The sequence below is a fragment of the Pectinophora gossypiella genome, chromosome 10 (assembly GCF_024362695.1).
Source record: "Pectinophora gossypiella chromosome 10, ilPecGoss1.1, whole genome shotgun sequence".
NCBI classification, from domain to species: Eukaryota; Metazoa; Arthropoda; class Insecta; order Lepidoptera; family Gelechiidae; genus Pectinophora; species Pectinophora gossypiella.
Genome location: NC_065413.1, coordinates 2,856,638 through 2,873,899, shown reverse-complemented (window position 1 = coordinate 2,873,899; position 17,262 = coordinate 2,856,638).

Sequence of the window (17,262 nt, the reverse complement as noted above, 5' to 3'; positions counted from 1 at the left end):
TATCTAATTAAGTCCATAATGTGACAATTTATTATCAAAACTGCACGTGCCGACTATATGTGCTTTCTTTCGGACCTTCCGAATATTTCCGAGGTATTATTATTAGTGATGCACCGGATCCTGCTTTTGTAGAGATACTGGTCTGGTTCTTTCAAGGCATGGTTTTTCAGAGGGTTCCGCTCAGTATCGCTGACTTAATGCATGTACTTATAGTAACTTTGCCGGATAGATGGGTACCCGGATCCTTAAAAAAGTGTCCGATCTCTAATTATTATAAAAGGTAGAAGTCAAAAAAGCCGGTGAAGTGCGACCCCGACTCGTGCAGCGAGGGTTCCCGGGCTTTGACTTTGCTGTCGAAAACCTATTAAGAAAACACAAAGAGAAATAAGGTCGCAATTAGTTTACCAACGTGCAAAAATGTTTGTGAACGCAAAAACATTTTATTTTGCCTAAATTTTATCCACCATCTTTGTCCTTCCATCGTCCCAGATTCCAACTTTCTTATTACTCATCATACGAAAATAAGTGTGTTAGTCTGTCTGAGTTTGTACGAAGTGTCTATAGATAATACATATGAGTGTACAAAAGTCGTTCTCACGTAAGTACACAAAAGTTCGTTCAACAGGCTATTTTTATAAAGGAATTCAGCCCAGAAAGGTTAGTTTCGCAAAAACTGTAGCAAAAACAGCCAGCGGTCTAATAACGAGTTTAATACAACGATTATCATAAGTAATTGCTGAGTGCACATACCAGCTAGGTGGTTGTTCCCTACAAAATAACTAGCGTAGAACTGGCTTGTACTTTTTATGGGATTATTGATTTTGTTTTGTTTTTGTGCCGGCACTTGTTTCGCTTCGTGAGAAAGTAAGTATAGGGTATTGCTCGTGCGATGCCTAGCCGGACCACTATTTATAAAATTAGCATCACACTATTATTCTGTGGTTGAAGATTGTACTGTAGTCTTGCGTTTTTTGTATTTATTATTTTTAACGTGACTTATTGTAGATTTGCCGCATGTGGAAATTGACGACCACGCAGGCGGCGACGGTATCCGAAGGACATTTTAGTTAGGTAGATAGATAAAAATCTTTATTTAGGTTTAAGACGGTATATAAAATACTATTTTTTTTATATTAAGAAGTTTTATGTAGGGTAATTAAAAATGTATGTGGGGTAAGACTTAAAAAAGTAAAAAGGTTATAAGCTAGGTTGATGTTGTGTCGACCCTTAAAAAAATAAGTAAGGAAAAAACGAATAGTACCTTATGACAAAACAATCATTAGAAACATGCTCTGTAAATAAAATGAAAATTAAAAGCGAAAATATTTTTGTTTGATTTTCATGTTTTATCAATAATTGCTTTATATTAGGTATTTTGTCCGATAGACCATATTTCGCGGAACCCTCGTGACTTATCTACGGAACCTCTGGGTTCCGATAAAGAGCTGTTCTTGAGAACTCTATAGAGATCCTGCGGATATCGTACTATCTTTTTGCATTCGAACGATTTGACAGAATCTATATTGAGTACTTATAATAAATTATTATTATCATAAGAATGAATGCAGCTGCGATTGTAGCAGTCAATGAAACCTCTAATTAATAGTGAGTAGGTGCATCTAGACACACACACACACACACTCAAACACGTGCACACAAGCCACTAAGTACCAGAATAACGAACATAGAGGTATACACTACACTACACACACTAACACACACACACACACACACTACACACTAGGTATTTGTATACTCTATGGATGGGTCTAACATATTGATAGGACATACTTACTTATAGTTAAGTAAGTACCTACATAACTGTGTGTTCTTCAAATGACATCTCCTTCAATCAATTAATCAATAATACTTTATTGCACAACGACATATACAAAGGACATAAACATACGAATAAAAACATAAGTCAATAGGCGAGGCAACCTTAGGGTGAAAGAAGTTATGCCGGCCTCCTTCCTCGAGGCCGACGACTATTTTTCTATGGTAATGTCGTTCTGTTTTCAGTAATGCGAATCAGTTGACCTGTTCTGTCCACCTTCAACTAGTCTCATATTCTTTGTCCGTAAAGTGATGGATTGTCTGAAGAAGGACATTTATAGGTATGTGTGAACGGTGTGAGTACTGAGACATGGATGGAGTACAGCCGACAGAGATGAACGGAAGAAGAATATCGTGCTGACGCCACTCGGAGAGCTCGCCACCTAACATCACCACTATGACGACCCAAAGCACTGAATAAGGGTCGAAGAATTTTTCTCCAATAACTATTTTGAGGATTTTTTGGGATTCGACAATCAAATCTTTTTTATTTTTTGACGTGACTTATTGTAGATTTGCCGCAGATGGCATTAACTACTTGCCCGGAAAACAATCAAATAAATCAAGTAAATTTTTTTTTATTAAATAATCTTATTTATTAAACACAAAACAACACACAGTTATCTACAAATTAAAAACCCCTCCAAGGCATCACAGCGAGGCACAGTGCCCAAAATAAAAACACGAATACACTTTATTGCACAGTACTTAGTTTAGAACACAGACTTGACACATGGATACAATAATTGGTCGGACTTATTGCTCTAGAGCAATTTCTTCTAGGCAATTACTACTAGGAAACACTTCTTGCTAGACTTGGATTAGAAGGGTTTATCAGATCGTTTTAATGTTTTGCCTCGGAGAGCACACCTACTTGGCTGAGCAATCGACAGCCACCATCTGTGTCAAAATGTGTGACAGGCAGAAACAAATCCAAGAACGAATAAACTCAACGCTAAGCTACATAAACATCGTGCAAATGTGAAAGTTGAAACCCATATCTGGTGTTTGTCCGTAAGTCGTAGGGCGATAAGAGTGTTGTTATAAACTGCTCAGATAGCACTATCGGCCGGGGTCAGACGCGACACCCCTCGGCCAAAGATCGCACCTTTGGAGCCTCGTGGAAAAATTAAGTCCTTTAAGGGCCTGGTCTTCTTTACCTCATAGGGCCTTCATTCCTATCTGAGCTATCACGAGCAGCGGCTTCTGATGTGAACATGAAACGACCCACTGGAAGAAGAAAAAGAAGTACTTACATTAAAGTATTTACCTTTTATGTCGATGTGCCGAGGTTTTTCTTGCAGCTTCTTTTCCCTGGCTATACAGGTTGTGAGAAGCTGCAGTAGTTTTAGGCGGATGAGACGTTCGTTATGTAAGTACTTCTTTTTCTACTAGTTCTCTACTTCTTACTTATACTTCTTTTTCTGCTTTGTCTACACGCAATGGCTACAGTCCTGTGGTAGACCGGCTTGCTTCTCAAACGGCGAGTGACGGTTCGAACACCGGTACCGGACTTGCACCAATGAGTTATTATTTCACTAACAAAGTTGGCTCGACCATTATAAACGGCGATACGGCTCACCACCTATCATTGGTTTAATAGATAGCTCGATAGATGAACTCTCTTGCGATGGATGTGCCTCTGACTACCCCAAAATAAAAAAAGCCGATCAAAAAGATTTGTACTTTAACTATCTACATAAGTAATACATACATATCGATGGTAAAAGAATAGATGAAATAGTGGGACTTAGGCTGCGTTTCCACTGACGCGGATCACCGTGAGGGAGAGAGTGACAGAGCGTCTTCGTTTTTCGCTCTCTCGAACGCTGTGATTGGTCAAATCCGCACATATCCGCTCTTCGCCGCCCATCTCCGCGTCAGTGAAAACCCGGACTTTAACATAGCTGGCGAGCTGGTGGCGTAAGTGCGAGCGAGACACAGTCTGCGCAATCTCTCTTACTCCTCAGCGTTTTACACTACGGCCTTTTAAGGCTGAATTAACACCCAGAGGGGGTGAGGGGGGCTTAATCTTTGATAAATCATCACGTTGGGATGGATGTCACACCACCCAAATCCCCTAGTAGTTGCGGCTTCTGAATACATCCCGCTTAGGGACGGTACTGAAAAGTATCGGCGTCAGAAGGACGTAATATACGATCCCGACGACCTGATCACTCTAGCCATAGAGGCAGCCAATTAGCTCGCGACACCAAACACTTCAGGACCCCGATACCGACCCCGCCGGCGTGGTCGACGATTTCCCTCATTCAGCGCTTATCGCTATCGACCCACTAGGGTCGATTAATTCTTTCAAATATTTTTCCTCTCAGACGACGCCCTCAGCCGAGGTTCGCGCCCAACTGGGCATCCTCAGGCCTGTTGTCTTAAACGTTGTACCGGGTGAGAGCCTTCAGCGCTCCCCATTTGTCCGGCCAAGTAGTTAATGCCATCTGCGGCAAATCTACAATAAGTCACGTCAAAAAAAAAGGGATGGATGTGCTTAACATAACTTAGCATCACACCTGTCCGGAAAGGGGTCGGCATAGTATCTTATGTGTTTGATACACATGAATTGCAAAATGTAAAATAAGGAAAAACAAATATAACAAAGAAAAAGATGAAAAAAAGGAAGAATCCTAACCACCTGCGTTGTCCCTATTATATACCTGAAAATAGCCCAGCTTAAAGAAAAAAGGGAAACACGGAATCAGCGTTCTTCTTACCAGGCCTGGTTTTTTTTGACAGCACAAGTAGATACCCATTCTTCGCCAGCTTTAAATCCCGTGTAATTGCGCGGTGAGCCTATTGCCATTAACCGTCTACAATTCCTTAAAACCACATTTTATCTACGATTTTTTGTTTTTTGACTTATTGTAGATTTGCCGCAGGTGGCATTAACTACTTAGCCGGACAAATGAGGAGCGCTGAAGGCTTTCACCCAGTAGGTACAACGTTTAAGACAAGAGGTCTGAGCCAAGGTTCCCTGAAGGTTCCCTGAGGGTGCCTAGTTGGGCGCGAACCTTGGCTCAGGGCGTCGTCTGAGAGGAAAATATTTGAAAGAATTAATCGACCCTAGTGGCTCGATAGCGATAAGCCGGCGGAGTCGGTATCGGGGTCCTGAAGTGTTTGGTGTCGCGAGCTGATTGGCTGCCTATATAGCTAGGGTAATCGGGTCGTCGGGATATCTATGATTAAAACATGCATTCAAGCTCATAAAGTCGAATCCAGTGGTTTAAAGCCCAAGCCGAGATTCGAACCAGAGATACTACGACGTAACTCACGTGTTCTCCGATCAGGGCTATCATGGATTACACATATCTGTTTTAAATTATCTAATGTTCTAATAGACACGACGTTAGGGCTCGTATCGGTATTTTCTATCGTACCTAATCGCCTTACGCCTGTTTGCGATTATAACGATTTTTTTTAAATTGAATCACAAATAATTTGGAATCGATCGATCAAATTAAGCTACCACACTCTATCTCAGATGATCAATTTAATCAGAGTATAAGCAGTTGTTTCTCATTCTATTTTTTCGCGCTATTCGCATAGCACCAGGTTTCTACCAGGACCAGGATGCCACTATACACACACACACACGCACGCACGCACGCACGCACACGCACAAGCACACGCACACCAACCAACGGCTTAACGTGCCTTCCGAAGCACGGTTCTTTTTACTTTTTGGACAATCAGGTGATCAGCCTGTAATGTCCTTATCAAACTTGGGATCACAAAGTGATTTTGGTGATTGGAATACGATGTAAGTTAAGCATTCTCCGAACATGGCCATCACGGATTACCTGCATGATGATGATGATGATCACAGACCTTGGGATAATGTCGATTGGTATAGAAAAAACGGTACTATTACGTGATTCATCATCTTTTTCTTATCTGAACTTTCGACGACTTTTTATCAGACTTGTTTTTGTGAAATTAATGTAAGTACTTAAGTAAGTCATGTCTACCTAAATTCAACTGATAAGTTGATACCTATTAAATTTATTTTAAAGTGTTGATAAAATGTTTGAGTGTCGGTGGGTCTCGATAACGTATCCATGTGATTCAGAGATTAGTGTGATACATACGATGAGCACATGATAGAACTTCTGTACAGACATAACATAAGCTCACAATTCCGTGGTCCAGTGAATGAGCGTTGGGCTCACGATCCGGAGGTCGTGGGTTCGATTCCCGGTCGGGACATATCACAAAAATTACTTTGTGGTCCCTAGTTTGGTTAGGACATTACTGCCTGATCACCAGATTGTCCGAAAGTAAGATGATCCGTGTTTCGGAAGGCACGTTAAGCCGTTGGTCCCGATTGATGTAAGTACGTAGTCGTTATAAGCCATGTCAGGGGCCTTTGGCGGCTTAATAGTAACCCTGACACCAGGGTTGATGAGGTTGGTACTCCGCCTCACAACCCACACGATATAAGAAGAAGCTCACGACTAATCCCAATTGGGTTAGTCAAAGACACAACAAAGTACCCACACTTCACCGAGCTTTCTTTTAAACCAACTTGACAGGCAGTGAGCCATATCGCCGTCTATAATGGTCGAGTCAACCGTGTTAGAGAAAACTGCACTTAAAACCGATTTTTAGTACCTGATCATCACTAATTCAAGAGCCACGCTCTTTTCGGTGAAGCATTCTCCATGTTATTTTTTTAGGGAAAATAGGGCAGTGATTTCCTTTTTGCCTTTCGCCCACAGTACTCTGACGCGTGTGGGATGGCGCCTAGAGTAGTCTATTCCAAAGCCGTACTAGGACTCCTGTCCTCTGCCTCTGAATAGTACTGACAGTTTCTGCTGCCCACTGTCAGGTTCCAGGTTACAGTCCCTGTGTTTTAGTACCTACGTAGTATTAATTGTTTATTCTATAATTTTGTGCGCCAGGTCCTAGATTATTCTTAGAGATAAGAAGATACTGACCAGTTTTTCCATATACAATTTTTCGTACACTTGTCGCGTCTCATCAGCTGATTGTGTTTATCTCCTTGTCCTAATTCAGCGATACTGGCGGTCACCCGTCTGTTACGTGTCTGACAAAGTCTGTGAACAAAGTGTACTATTATTTACATACTACACACGTACACATAATTAGAACGTAGTATTTATATTTACAATCTTCGCTTTATCTACGTATAGTAAATGACGCATAGTTGAAGACCAAAAGACTGGCTAGAGAAAATCAACCTTTTTTTGTAGATGAGCCACATATACGTAAGTATAAATATTAGTTGGGTAAGCCAGTGTCGCCCAGTTGGTAGAACGCTCGACTCTCTCTCTTCGAATCCCAGCATAGGCCTAAACCAATGATTTTCGAATTTGTTTACGAATTCATGTTTGATCATAAATGGTTATCACGTGCTCAGCGGTGAAGGAGAACACCGGAAAGGAAACCCACATTCCCGAGAAATGCATTTTCGGAGTAATGTGACCTAACCTGTATTGAGCTGGTTTTCTCATTCGCGGGTTGGAAGGTCAGACAGGCAGTCGTTTCTGTAAAAAACTGGACCTGTCAAATCTTCAGGTTAGGTAAAGGGACCCTGTGGAAAACGGGATGATACTAGCATTAGGGAGATGGTGAGTACAAGCAAATGACTGACGCAACGTCAAGTCACTCGCCTTAAAGAGACCAATTTGTTTTATAGCAATACGACTTATTCTATGTAAGTATCATTAAATTACACTAGTGGTGTAAATTGTTCTTCTGGGAGAGTAAATAAAAAGAAGTGTTTGAACCGTACTTGACTGTTTAATTGAGCAAACCCAAATCCTACATGTATGTATGTCTGCTATTGACTCTACAACGAATCTGTTCAATTATTTACATTGTCAAGTCCGATAGCTGAGGGTCACTGATTTCCAACTTGTTTGCGGAAATACACGATTAGTGGATGCATTTATAAAGGTCTCCACACATAGAGACCGGGGGCGTTCCGGGATTTAAACTAGAACCCACCCGTGCTAAGCTTATGTCACGGTATTACGCTGTGGGCTAACGGCCTCTGTGGTCCAGTGGTTGAGCGATCTCACAACCCACACGATAAGAAGAAGACTGAGGGCTGGACATCAGCCACGCGTGTATTTTTTATAATACGTAATTTTGTCTTTTTGTTGTGCTCAGCGGTGAAGGAAAACATTTCTTTTTAAATAATAACAGGCCCGCGTTTGTTCACATTCCCGAGAAATGCATTTTCGGAGGTATATGACTTAATGTGTATTGGGCTGGTTTTTCCTTCGAGGGTTGGAAGGTCAGACGGGCAGTCGCTTCTGTAAAAACCGGACCTGTCAAATCTCCAGGTTAGGACTCCGTTAAAAACGGGAGATGTGGTAGTGTTTAGTGCTAATATAGAAATGAATGTTTTATGTAAGTAATATGTATTTAGAGATTGAAGTAGTACGAATCAGTGATGTGCAGCTCTTGGGAATGTTCCTGTTGTAAAAATCTCTTTAATAGTACGGACATTGGCTGCTCTTCTTTTTCAAATTATTCTTTCTTGTACTTTGATCTTATTTGCCTAAATAACGTCTTTGTCTTAGTGAACGAGTGCCCTCTGCACCGATTCCCAAGTGGCATAGCCGAGCTGCATTGTGTGACGGATGCGGCAGAGACTTGGTTAGGGGAGCTTAAGCTGGACATATGATCCATGCAGGATATTTTATTTTTGTCTTCCATACGCAATTATAATTTACCTAATTGTTACGTAATTAAGCTCGATTCACGAGACATGAGATGAGAAGAATTGGAGGACAGTGGAGGTAGCGAAACTGGTGTGTTAGGATCGTAGTAGGTAAGTGGAATTCTCTGCCTGTTCAACGGGAAACAAACATGATCGAGTACCAATGTATGTACATTTTCCAATTATATTTAGCCATAGAGGCAGCCAATCAGCTCGCGACACCAAACACTTTAGGATCCCAATATCGACCCCGCCGGCGTGATCGACGACTTCACTCAATCAGCGCTTATCGCTATCGACCCACTAGGATCGATTAATTCTTTCAAATATTTTTCCTCTCAGACGACGCCCTGAGCCGAGGTTCGCGCATGACTGGGCACCCTCAGGCCTGTTGTCTTAAACCGGGTGACCGGTTGTACCGGGTGAGAGCCTTCAACGCTCCCCATTTGTCCGGCCAAGTAGTTAATACCATCTGGGGCAAATCTACAATACGTCACATCAAAAAAAAAAGGAATTATATTGTCATCCTTTCCCGGTTCTGTGTGCAGCAAGTATTAATTTGCATTCTGTTATCACAACACTTTGCTCGTGCAGTGATAAAGAGAAGACATGTCCGGGATTGAGAATGTGACTAGAGTGATCATTGGAATCATTAGATGCATGCGCAGATAACTCATTTTATTGTTTATTATATAAACTGTTGTTATGTAGTAAGTATTCAGTTTTCCAATGAATGCTTTGCTAGTGTCAGCAAACGGAGTGACATAATATTATTTATTTATTTAAAAGGTCAGGACAGCAATCATGGCATGAGAAAATAAAAGTTTCCAGATGTGGGTAATAACTAGATTAAAACCCAAAACGTGTGTACACGACATGGTTAGTAAATTTTGTAATTAATTATACCTAATACATTATACAGAGTGTTAGTAATGAAAACTTCACACAACACACCTAGATATCCCCGTTATTCGAAGTATGAAAACAACATGTACCTTCTAAAAATATATGGAATCTACCCACGTTTGCTCAAATTAGTGAATTTACGGCCTCCCCTTGATGAACGGAATAAACTAGAGATCATGAACTTCACAAGTTCTTATTCGAAGTTTGAAAACCACAGGCACTCTCTAAAACTGCATGGAATCGACTCACGTTTGCCCAAATTAGTCAATTTCCGAACTCCCCCGTGATAAACGGAATAACCTAAATATGATGAACTTCCAATGTTCTTTTAAAAAGTTTGAAAACCACATGCGCCTCTAGTAACTCATAGAATTATCACACGTTTGCCCAGTTTAGGTAAATTCCGAATATCCAGTTCTAACCAGATCTGTAGTGACTTGACCCTCGACCCGCGACTTGAGGATACATCCGCCTGATAGTCAGAAATCGGGTTGCCCTCCCGAACTGTACGAGTTAAATGCATGATGTAATACACTGGCCTGCTAAACTAAGCACTTAAAAAAAAACTTTCCAGGCTAGGTTCCCTAAAAATATAGATGGCATTGTTCAGATATTACGTGACCTTATTGCTCGGGGTACATAAACATAAACTGCCTATATACGTCCCACTGCTGGGAACAGGCCTCCCCTCAATCAACCGGAGGGGGTATGGAGCATACTCCACCACGCTGCTCCACTGCGGGTTGGTGGAGGTGTTTTTACGGCTAATAGCCGGGACCAACGGCTTAACGTGCCCTCCGAAGCACGGAATCATCTTACTTTTTCGGACAATCAGGTGATTCAAGCCTGAAAAGTCCTTACCAAACAAAGGACAGTCTCACAAAGTGATTTCGACAATGTCCCCATCAGGAATCGAACCCGGACCTCCAGATTGTGAGCCTAACGCTCTAACCACTAGACCACAGAGGCTCGGGGTACATAATTATTTAAAAGAGTCATATATATAAATAACTATTGCTTGATATTTGATCACATACTATATTGCTTCACTTTATTTTGATCAGAATGATAATGGGAGGAAGGTGCGTTGTGCCTGGGTGTAATAACATCATTTATACCCAAAAACAGGAGGAGCTCGGTGGCGCAGCGGTAAACGCGCTCGGTCTGCGATTGTTGAAGTTTAGGCCGGTCATAGGAAGGGTGACCACAAAAAAAGTTCCATCTCGAGCTCCTCCGTGCTTCGGAAGGCACGTTAAGCTGTTGCTCCCGGCTGCATTAGCAATCGTTAAAAACCATCAATCCGCACTGGGCCCGCGTGATGGTTTAAGGCCCGATCTCCCTATCCATCCATAGGGATGGCCCGTGCCCCAGTAGTGGGGACGTTAATGGGCTGATGATAATGATGATGATGATACCCAAAAACAAAGATAAAAGATGCATATGTCTATTTATCCATAAAATTAGAAGGTTTCACGAAGGCAAATCTGTACAGCGTCATCTTTTTTTTTTTTGGGAATCGTAGCCTGGTGACACCGACATAGAGTTTAAAATTAAAAAAAAAACCTTTTATAAATAATTTTATCAACTTTCTTTGTCTATTAAACTATAACATTTCAAGTTCTTTTTATTTCGAAAGTTTATTTTGTTTTTAAGAGTTATTCAAATTTTATATATGTGTACGGTCACGAGCATTAATATGTATACACTTTGGTACCATGTCACATTAACTTTTTAGACAAATTGAACTGTAAGTCTCACTAAATGTCAAATGTGTTAGTGCGACAGAGTCCTAAAGTGGGTACATTATTTTGCTCATGACTGTACGTATGTGTTTTATAAGTGTGTAAGTACGTAGTTTTGCAGGCCAGCTTAGTATCATCGTCTTTGTCTAAATTATATTATTAAATTATATTATTCCCTTTAAATTATATTATTCCCGGTTCAAATGACAGGATTTTCTTAACCTCGCAAGACCTGTGCCGTGTTTATCAAAACTTACAAGTCTACAAGTTCACGAGCTACAAGTTACAAGTCCGTGTAAATTACGCTTAACAAAAAAGTACGTGTGAAATAAATATTGATATTTGTAACATGGATTTAACATGTGAAGTTTTGATAAACACATTCTTGTAATAATGAAAATTTTTACAAGAAAATTTCTTGTAATACAGGGCTTGAAAGTTTTGATAAACAGGGCACTGGTTTTCAGACACAATATTTAAAAAAATAAGACGTAAGTGGATATGCTGTAAAAGAATAAATGAGTAAGGACTTAGATGACGTTTTTATTGACTAAGTAAGTATTTAGAGATAAGTTCTAAGCAATCTTTAAATTCTTTCAATACTTCTAAATTAAGTCTTCGGAAGCAATAGATAAAACGTGACCTTTGATAAGTTTATCGCGGATAATTTATTTCCAATTTCCTCAATAGATTTAATGAGTTCATAGTACAAAGTGCGGTTTTGTTCACAATTTTTACGTTGGACTTTAAGATTTTTATTTTTTTGAGTATTTGAAAATCACTATCTATTTTATCATGTGTATTGTATAACAGAGTAAATAAAACAGTTCTATATTTAGTTAATTTTGCTGTCAAATTCATCAAGCTGCTTGAAAGCATTATGTGGCTTCACGCCTGTATCCCCGAAGGGGTAGGGAGAGTACATTATAATATATACACATACTTCTCTTCGGGCCAAGTAGTTAATGCCATCTGTGGCAAATCTACAATAAGCAACGTCAAAAAAAAAGAAACATACTCCTCAGTAGCTGTGACGAAGAAGAAGACCAGCCCGCGCTTAAACGCAAACGGCTCATTGGCCTCCCACAATGGGGTCTCACTTGGTGGGCTAGACCGCGAAGGCGGGGCCAGTACCTAAGGACCCTCCCGCCCAGTAGTCTAGGCTATGGCATTATGCTGAGGTGGTGTCGGCATACATTCATAATTGTATTATTTTGCTTTAATATGTGAAACTACATGAGCGAATTATTTTTATTCAGCAGTTTGCTTTTCCTGATTTCCCTTCGACATTTTCTTATTGGTCGGAGTTTCTTATCTATGTCTGGGAACGGGTAGAATTTTCTATAATAGTCCAGACACAGTAAATATGAATTTAATTTGTAAACAACTTTCACCTTAGACTTTGTCATTTACAATCTCAATTTGACATGCGTGTTGGCTTAAGATAAAATAAATTATTTATTATTACAGATATTGTAATACCTTGAATAATCAACCTTTGGAATTATCACACTCGTCCTTCTTACCCTTTGATATCAAGATCATTTTTATCTGTAAGTAATAACAAATATTGCAAAAATCTGTGGCCAAAGTTGTAAAAAGTGATGAATACGTTTATTGTATTTCATCAGGCAATTTATAAAAATAATCATCGTAAATACTTTAATCTTCTTCTTCTTCTTATCTAGCCTAAAGTGTCCCACTGCTGGGCAAAGATTGCGAGGCGGAGATGGCGCGACGACTTGGATGCTTTCCTGGAAGGCTGGCCGGAGGAAGCACTGGAGAGAGAGTCCTGGAAGAAATGGAGGGGAAATACTTTAATATAAATGTATTTTAAATGAAAATGTTTGTGTTTAAAAAAAGTATTTAACCAAATAAGTATAAAATAAAAAAATATAATATAATATTAAAAATCATCAATGTAAAGTTAGGTCCCCACGTGCGTAGTCTAATGATTGTTCGAGTTGTTCGATTTACGTTGCGACCCACCAATTTTCTTGTTATTTTTATCGTTTCAAAAACTTCCAAAGTTCTTCTTCTATCGTGTGGGCTGTGAGGTGAATTACCAACCTCATCCAACCTGGTGTCAGGGTTATTATTGAGCCGCCAATGGCCCATGACATGGCACATGTAACGACTACGTACTTACATCAGTAAGTAGTAACCGGGACCAACGGTTTAACGTGCCTTGCGAATCACGGATCATCTTACTTTTTGGATAATCAGGCTGATCAGCCTGTAATGTCCTAACCAAACTAGGGATCACAAAGTGCTGTTTGTGATATGTCCCCTCCGGGATTTGAATCCGGGACTTCCGAAGAATTAAACTACTGTACACCAAGCCGGTCGTGCGCTTCGCCTGAGGGGGAGCCCTGTGGCAGCATACACCATCATCATCATCATCGGAGCGTCCAGCGAGCCGACTAGCTTACGACTGCGTGAGCACCAACAATGCGCATCATTTTATAGAGTGCGAAACTATAGTCAATTATTGTCATTATTTTTCTACCTACCACAGCTAACATTACGAAAATTTTATAAATATGACAAAGGTTCTAATAAAATATTCATTCCTGTCTTCACCATCGATCGTTTCACTTGCACTACCAAGCTGCCACTAGCAAGCGTCCTTTCGAGAATAATTTCGAGATAATTGAGATGAGAGATTATGATGAGATTGAGAGATTGTGTTGTTGTAATAATGTTTAGTGTTTAAGATTGCTTCACTGTCGTATTGGGTGTATACCTGTAATGAGAGTTGTAAGATTGAATAAATAAATAAATAATAAATAAATAATAATTTATCACGTTAAAGCTGTATAACGCCATCTATATTGTTTTTAGTGAACTTAGCCTGGAAAGTTCCTCCTTGCCCGCATTATCAGTATTGTGTCTAATAAAAATGTGTATTGTTTGTCGTTCAAGGCTGCAAGCGATTCAGACGCATCGCAGACAACCGATTAGCTGTTATCTTCATAAACAGAAACGGAACGTTATCACCAATATAATCAACTAAGGTCTCTTACTATAGAGGAGGGGCGGAGGGACGGGAGTGTCTGCATGTTATCTTATACATAACCACAGAATAAGAAATGATACTATGTATAGAACGGCAACTCTCCGCTCCCCACCAGCGACCGAGCTAGGTTTACCTCACCCCCCTTCGAACATAGTTTAGACTTGAATCGTATGGTGTCAGACGTCACACATAGAGATGCGCGTGTACGATAATGTCAATGTGTAGTGTCTGTGTAAAACGAGGTTTGTTTGTATGAAGTGTCCGGGGTGTGACAACCAGTGATGTGCTGTTTCCGCGAATGTTCCCACTTTGAAAAAGTTCCCGGCAGTAAAAGACACAAAAGTTTAGTAAAAAGAACTTTGTTACATAACCTTTAGGCAAATAAGATCAGAGTGCAAGAAAGAATAAATTTAAAAACAATAGCAGCTATTGTTCTTACTATTAAATAATTGTTACAACGACCTCCGTGGTCCAGTGGTTGAGCGTTGGGCTCACGATCCGGAGGTCCCGGGTTCGAATCCCGGTCGGGACATATCATAAAAATCACTTTGTGATCCCTAGTTTGGTCCTAACCAAACTGTAATGTCCTAACATTACAGGCTGATCACCTGATTGCCCAAAAAGTAAGATGATCCGTGCTTCGGAAGTCACGTTAAGCCGTCGTCGCGATTACTAATACTTACTGATGTAAGTATGTAGTTGTTACATGAGCCATGTCAGGGGTCTTTGGCGGCTCAATGAACACGCAATGAAAACCCTAACACCAGGGTTGATGAGGTTGCTCCACCTCACAATTTATGAGACAGAAGAAGAACAATTCTTAGTTTTTAACGTGCTTTCCGAAGCACGGATCACTTCTTGAACAATTATGTGATTAGCTTGTAATGTCCTAGCCAAACTAGGGATCACAAAGAGGTGTTTGTGATATAACCCACCGGGATTCGAACCCTGGCCTTCCGGATCGTGTGTGCAACGCGCAACCTCAGAATGTTACATTTTTTTTTCTAACGTATGTAATATTATTTTTTGCTGTTTAATAGACAAGTTTTGACTTCGTTTTTTACTTTTACCAGACCAGCTACTATTTACAAATTTGTTTATCGAATCAAATGTTACACTTTATAAATATCAATGACATTTATTTCTTCAAAAAAATACAACGACTTTATCTTATTTTTTCCTGTTTACCTGCTTCTGCGAGGATCTTAACGAGGACGTTTCCATTCGTAATAGCCAATTAAAACATATATAAACACATAGTAAGTAATATTCCACCGGTCAGGGACCCCGTTGCATCGACGCCAGACGTCCAAAGTTCGACCTTATACGCCCAGACAGAACGACCTACTTTCTATATGGATAAACAAAACTATTAAATATAGAATACAACAAAATGTAATAATTCGTTCGCAACTATTTCTTTTTAACTCGTAATCTTTAATGCAGCCAAGGTTAGACTTGGCGTGATTTTTAGATTAGATTTGTTACTTTGTTGTATAAATAATAGGAAATAAGGTTTTGTTTGCGTTTCCTCTTTGTTGGTTAATGTTAATCACGAAATGGAAAAAAATATAACATAATTTCAATCGTAATATCATAATCGTATAAGTATATAAAGGTGGATTTGGCATGGGGTTCTGCCTAGAACAATTAGTTCTATTAGCGCGAATTTAAGACCCATATTTTAGAAAAAAGGAAGGTTATATTTCGCAGATAACGTAGAGGCTCTACGGGTGCTACGGCGTAGCGCGTAGTTGTCTACGCTTCACTGGTAGTCTACAAGAATGAATTTTATTGCTCACAAAATATTTACCTATTATTAACTTTGACTCATTTTAAAATATATTTTTTTAATTAATTGGAATTGAGTGTAATTAAAAATTACATTCGCATTTTAAAAAAGTCATCCCTAATTTTTCATCTTTTTAAGTGCTCAGAGGTGACGAAAAATATCGTAAAGAAACCCATTCACGAGAACTGCGTTTCGGAGGTATGTGAGCTAACCCTAAGGAACAGGGTAACAGGGAACAGGGGTTATAAGGAGGTGAAGGAATTCGTCTTTGATAGACAAGAATGGAGAATGCTACACCGACAAGAGCGTGGCTCTTAAATTAGTGATTAGTGATGATGATGTGACCTACCCCGTATAAGGCTGATACGTGACCTTATACGGGACGTGTCTGAACACGCAGTCGCTACTATAAAAAACCGGACCTGTCAAATCTTCACGTTAGGTATGCGAACACCGCACGATAACTCTAAGGAGATAATGATCCCATCTTTATGTGGGATATAGAAATAAATTGGGAAAAAATAACTTCACTCCTTATATTTTAATTAGTTTTAACAAAACAAAAAAACAACGTCTTCCCTTATCCTCTAACCCGACCGACAACCCACCATAGACTCGCCTTTCTTACTTTTTTAAACTGCCTTACGTCCCATTCTTAACCATCCTCAATTCGTACCATAAACAATCAAATTGTTTAGACTGATTTGACTTTGACTAATGTATTAATTTAATAATTTATAAGTAATTGGTTAATTTATGAATATTTATTTGTTATTATGTTTGTCTAAATTGTCTTATATGCAATGATATCGATTTGGGATTGAATCCTGTAATGATACCATTTATTGTAAAATGTAAATGTGAATAAATAAATAAATAATAAATAAATTCCCATTCATTATCCTTCCATAGTATTCTCACTTTCCTACATTTTGTACGCTTATTTATTCTGTGGTTATACTTATCGTATAAATAGGTACTAAGTTACGCTGATATTTGAACAGTTTATTTGTCCCGAGAGTGCACTAGATTTACACATAGTCTTCGATATCGTTAATGCTTTACAGGTCAGTCACTTACAACGCAATATATCGCCTTATTACCTTGGCGACACGGTTCAATATCCCATTCTTTATTGCCAGTGGTTGATAACATTGCACCTTATTTAATTGACTTCATTAAAATAATGATGAGATATTAATATATATTTAGCTGTATCCGGGTGTAAGGGGCTATGTGTAAACTCCAGATAAATAGATTTACG